The sequence below is a fragment of the Procambarus clarkii genome, chromosome 13, assembly GCF_040958095.1.
Source record: "Procambarus clarkii isolate CNS0578487 chromosome 13, FALCON_Pclarkii_2.0, whole genome shotgun sequence".
Lineage (NCBI taxonomy): Eukaryota > Metazoa > Arthropoda > Malacostraca > Decapoda > Cambaridae > Procambarus > Procambarus clarkii.
In genome coordinates, this window is record NC_091162.1 from 52,549,274 (window position 1) to 52,555,658 (window position 6,385).

Below are 6,385 nucleotides of genomic sequence, written 5' to 3' on the forward strand. Positions count from 1 at the left end.
AAAAATGATGCAAACACATAATTGATTATATAATAACCTTAAAAACTTCTTTTCAATCAACTATTTGTTTCTCGTTAAAATACTGAGTAAGAGATTGAAAAGGGGAGAAGTTCTGTTTTTATTGCATATATCGACGTTTCAGCCGGAATAGAGCGGTTTTCGTGTACATCTTCCATCGGTAATATAAACGGAAAATCAGGAACATTATAGTTAATTCTAATGAAAACACATTGATTTTTATCATTTGTATTGGAAACAACATTGTCATATGTCTTTTTCTTGGATCTAAATAATACGAAACCTCGCTCTATGATTTGAAGTTAAAATCCTCATATATGGTAAAATAGTGACTTTTTTCACGTTTTCCATGTAGTTTGATAATACGTAAATATATTCAGTTTTTACCAATATTTCGATACTATTTCATGTAGTATCACGATATGTGATTTGGCCTTCAAATCTCAGAATGTCGCATAATATAGCATTTTAAGCAAATTTTCTTGCATTTTGTTTCGTACGAAAAATCATCGAATTTAGCAATATTTTTACGATTATCATCCCCTTTTCCTCTATGTGATTTAAACAAAATATCATCGAATTAGGCAATATTTTGCCGTTTTTCCACGTTTTTGTGAATTTTCAGTTTATGGGTATTAATTCACTATATATACGTAAAAATGATGCAAACACATAATTGATTAGATAATAACCTTAAAAACTTCATTTTCAATCAACTATTTGTTTCTCGTTAAAATACTGAGTAAGAGATTGAAAAGGGGAGAATGTTCTGTTTTTATTGCATATATCGACGTTTCAGCCGGAATAGAGCGGTTTTCGTGTACATCTTCCATTCGTAATATAAACGGAAAATCAGGAACATTTTAGTAAATTCTAATGAAAACACATTGATTTTTATCATTTGTATTGGAAACAACATTGTCATATGTCTTTTCTTGGATCTAAATAATACGAAACCTCGCTCTATGATTTGAAGTTAAAATCCTCATATATGGTAAAATAGTGACTTTTTTCACGTTTTCCATGTAGTGTGATATTACGTAATATATTCAGTTTTTACCAATATTTCGATACTATTTCATGTAGTATCACGATATGTGATTTGGCATTCAAATCTCAGAATGTCGCATAATATAGCATTTTAAGCAAGTTTTCTTGCATTTTGTTTCGTACGAAAAATCATCGAATTTAGCAATATTTTGACGATTATCATCCCCTTTTTCTCTATGTGATTTAAACAAAATATCATCGAATTAGGCAATATTTTGCCGTTTTTCCACGTTTTCGTGAATTTTCAGTTTATGGGTATTAATTCACTATATATACGATAAAAATGATGCAAACACATAATTGATTAGATAATAACCTTAAAAACTTCATTTTCAATCAACTATTTGTTTCTCGTTAAAATACTGAGTAAGAGATTGAAAAGGGGAGTAAGTTCTGTTTTTATTGCATATATCGACGTTTCAGCCGGAATAGAGCGGTTTTACGTGTAAATCTTCCATCGGTAATATAAACGGAAAATCAGGAACATTTTAGTTAATTCTAATGAAAACACATTGATTTTTATCATTTGTATTGGAAACAACATTGTCATATGTCCTTTTCTTGGATCTAAATAATACGAAACCTCGCTCTATGATTTGAAGTTAAAATCTTCATATATGGTAAAATAGTGACTTTTTTCACGTTTTCCTATGTAGTGTGATTATACGTAAATATATTCAGTTTTAGCAATATTTCGATACTACTTTCATGTAGTATCACGATATGTGATTTGGTCCTTCAAATCTCAGAATGTCGCATAATATAGCATTTTAAGCAAGTTTTCTTGCATTTTGTTTCGTACGAAAAATCATCGAATTTAGCAATATTTTGACGCTTATCATCCCCTTTTCCTCTATGTGATTTAAACAAAATATCATCGAATTAGCCAATATTTTGCCGTTTTTCCACGTTTTTATGAATTTTCAGTTTATAGGTATTAATTCACTATATATACGATAAAAATGATGCAAACACATAATTGATTAGATAATAACCTTAAAAACTTCATTTTCAATCAACTATATGTTTCTCGTTAAAATACTGAAGTAAGAGATTGAAAAGGGGAGAAGTTCTGTTTTTATTGCATATATCGACGTTTCAGCCGGAATAGAGCGGTTTTCGTGTACATCTTCCATCAGTAATATAAACGGAAAATCAGGAAACATTTTAGTTAATTCTAATGAAAACACATTGATTTTTATCATTTGTATTGGAAACAACATTGTCATATGTCTTTTCTTGGATCTAAATTATACGAAACCTCGCTCTATGATTTGAAGTTAAAATCCTCATATATGGTAAAATAGTGACTTTTTTCACGTTTTCCGTGTAGTGTGATTTTACGTAAATATATTCAGTTTTTACCAATATTTCGATACTACTTCATGTAGTATCACGATATGTGATTTGGCCTTCAAATCTTAGAATGTCGCATAATATAGCATTTTAAGCAAATTTTCTTGCATTTTGTTTCGTACGAAAAATAATCGAATTTAGCAATATTTTGACGATTATCATCCCCTTTTTCCTCTATGTGATTTAAACAAAATATCATCGAATTAGCCAATATTTTGCCGTTTTTCCACGTTTTTGTGAATTTTCAGTTTATGGGTATTAATTCACTATATATACGTAAAAATGAAGCAAACACATAATTGATTAGATAATAACCTTAAAAACTTCATTTTCAATCAACTATTTGTTTCTCGTTAAAATACTGAGTAAGAGATTGAAAAGGGGAGAAGTTCTGTTTTTATTGCATATATTGACGTTTCAGCCGGAATAGAGCGGTTTTCGTGTACATCTTCCATCGGTAATATAAACGGAAAATCAGGAACATTTTAGTTAATTCTAATGAAAACACATTGATTTTTATCATTTGTATTGGAAACAACATTGTCATATGTCTTTTCTTGGATCTAAATAATACGAAACCTCGCAGTATGATTTGAAGTTAAAATCTTCATATATGGTAAATTAGTGACTTTTTTCACGTTTTCTATGTAGTGTGATATTACGTAAATATATTCGTTTTTAGCAATATTTCGATACTACTTCATGTAGTATCACGATATGTGATTTGGTCTTCAAATCTCAGAATGTCGCATAATATAGCATTTTAAGCAAGTTTTCTTGCATTTTGTTTCGTACGAAAAATCATCGAATTTAGCAATATTTTGACGTTTATCATCCCCTTTTCCTCTATGTGATTTAAACAAAATATCATCGTATTAGGCAATATTTAACCGTTTTTCCACGTTTTTTTGAATCATCAGTTTATGGGTATTAATTCACTATATATACGTAAAAATGATGCAAACACATAATTGATTAGATAATAACCTTAAAAACTTCATTTTCAATCAACTATTTGTTTCTCGTTAAAATACTGAGTAAGAGATTGAAAAGGGGAGATGTTCTGTTTTTATTGCATATATCGACGTTTCAGCCGGAAAAGAGCGGTTTTCGTGTACATCTTCCATTAGTAATATAAACGGAAAATCAGGAACATTTTAGTAAATTCTAATGAAAACACATTGATTTTTATCATTTGTATTGGAAACAACATTGTCATATGTCTTTTCTTGGATCTAAATAATACGAAACCTCGCTCTATGATTTGAAGTTAAAATCCTCATATATGGTAAAATAGTGACTTTTTTCACGTTTTCCATGTAGTGTGATTTTACGTTAATATATTCGTTTTTACCAATATTTCGATACTACTTCATGTAGTATCACGATATGTGATTTGGAATTCAAATCTCAGAATGTCGCATAATATAGCATTTTAAGCAAGTTTTCTTGCATTTTGTTTCGTACGAAAAATCATCGAATTTAGCAATATTTTGACGCTTATCATCCCCTTTTCCTCTATGTGATTTAAACAAAATATCATCGAATTAGGCAATATTTTGCCGTTTTTCCACGTTTTCGTGAATTTTCAGTTTATGGGTATTAATTCACTATATATACGATAAAAATGATGCAAACACATAATTGATTTTAATAACCTTAAAAACTTCTTTTTCAATCAACTATTTGTTTCTCGTTAAAATACTGAGTAAGAGATTGAAAAGGGGAGAAGTTCTGTTTTTATTGCATATATCGACGTTTCAGCCGGAATAGAGCGGTTTTACCTGTACATCTTCCATCGGTAATATAAACAGAAAATCAGGAACATTTTAGTAAATTCTAATGAAAACACATTGATTTTTATCATTTGTATTGGAAACAACATTGTCATATGCCTTTTCTTGGATCTAAATAATACGAAACCTCGCTCTATGATTTGAAGTTAAAATCCTGATATATGGTAAAATAGTGACTTTTTTCACGTTTTCCATGTAGTTTGATAATACGTAAATATATTCATTTTTACCAATATTTCGATACTATTTCATGTAGTATCACGATATGTGATTTGGCCTTCAAATCTCAGAATGTCGCATAATATAGCATTTTAAGCAAATTTTCTTGCATTTTGTTTCGTACGAAAAATCATCGAATTTAGCAATATTTTTACGATTATCATCCCCTTTTCCTCTATGTGATTTAAACAAAATATCATCGAATTAGGCAATATTTTGCCGTTTTTCCACGTTTTTGTGAATTTTCAGTTTATGGGTATTAATTCACTATATATACGTAAAAATGATGCAAACACATAATTGATTAGATAATAACCTTAAAAACTTCATTTTCAATCAACTATTTGTTTCTCGTTAAAATACTGAGTAAGAGATTGAAAAGGGGAGAAGTTCTGTTTTTATTGCATATATCGACGTTTCAGCCGGAATAGAGCGGTTTTCGTGTACATCTTCCATCGGTAATATAAACGGAAAATCAGGAACATTTTAGTTAATTCTTATGAAAACACATTGATTTTTATCATTTGTATTGGAAACAACATTGTCATATGTCTTTTCTTGGATCTAAATAATACGAAACCTCGCTCTATGATTTGAAGTTAAAATCCTCATATATGGTAAAATAGTGACTTTTTTCACGTTTTCCATGTAGTGTGATTTTACGTAAATATATTCATTTTTACCAATATTTCGATACTATTTCATGTAGTATCACGATATGTGATTTGGCCTTCAAATCTCAGAATGTCGCATAATATAGCATTCTAAGCAAATTTTCTTGCATTTTGTTTCGTACGAAAAATCATCGAATTTAGCAATATTTTGACGATTATCATCCCCTTTTTCTCTATGTGATTTAAACAAAATATCATCGAATTAGGCAATATTTTGCCGTTTTTCCACGTTTTTGTGAATTTTCAGTTAATGGGTATTAATTCACTATATATACGTAAAAATGAAGCAAACACATAATTGATTAGATAATAACCTTAAAAACTTCATTTTCAATCAACTATTTGTTTCTCGTTAAAATACTGAGTAAGAGATTGAAAAGGGGAGAAGTTCTGTTTTTATTGCATATATCGACGTTTCAGACGGAATAGAGCGGTTTTCGTGTACATCTTCCATCGGTAATATAAACGGAAAATCAGGAACATTTTAGTTAATTCTAATGAAAACACATTGATTTTTATCATTTGTATTGGAAACAACATTGTCATATGTCTTTTCTTGGATCTAAATAATACGAAACCTCGCTCTATGATTTGAAGTTAAAATCCTCATATATGGTAAAATAGTGACTTTTTTCACGTTTTCATTGTAGTGTGATTTTACGTAAATATATTCGTTTTTACCAATATTTCGATACTACTTCATGTAGTATCACGATGTGTGATTTGGCCTTCAAATCTCAGAATGTCGAATAATATAGCATTTTAAGCAAGTTTTCTTGCATTTTGTTTCGTACGAAAAATCATCGAATTTAGCAATATTTTGACGTTTATCATCCCCTTTTCCTCTATGTGATTTAAACAAAATATCATCGTATTCGGCAATATTTAACCGTTTTTCCACGTTTTTGTTAATTTTCAATTTATGGGTATTAATTCACTATATATACGTAAAAATGATGCAAACACATAATTGATTAGATAATAACCTTAAAAACTTCATTTTCAATCAACTATTTGTTTCTCGTTAAAATACTGAGTAAGATATTGAAAGGGGGAGAAGTTCTGTTTTTATTGCATATATCGACGTTTCAGCCGGAATAGAGCGGTTTTACTTGTACATCTTCCATCGGTAATATAAACAGAAAATCAGGAACATTTTAGTAAATTCTAATGAAAACTTATTGATTTTTATCATTTGTATTGGAAACAACATTGTCATATGTCTTTTCTTGGATCTAAATAATACGAAACCTCGCTCTATGATTTGAAGTT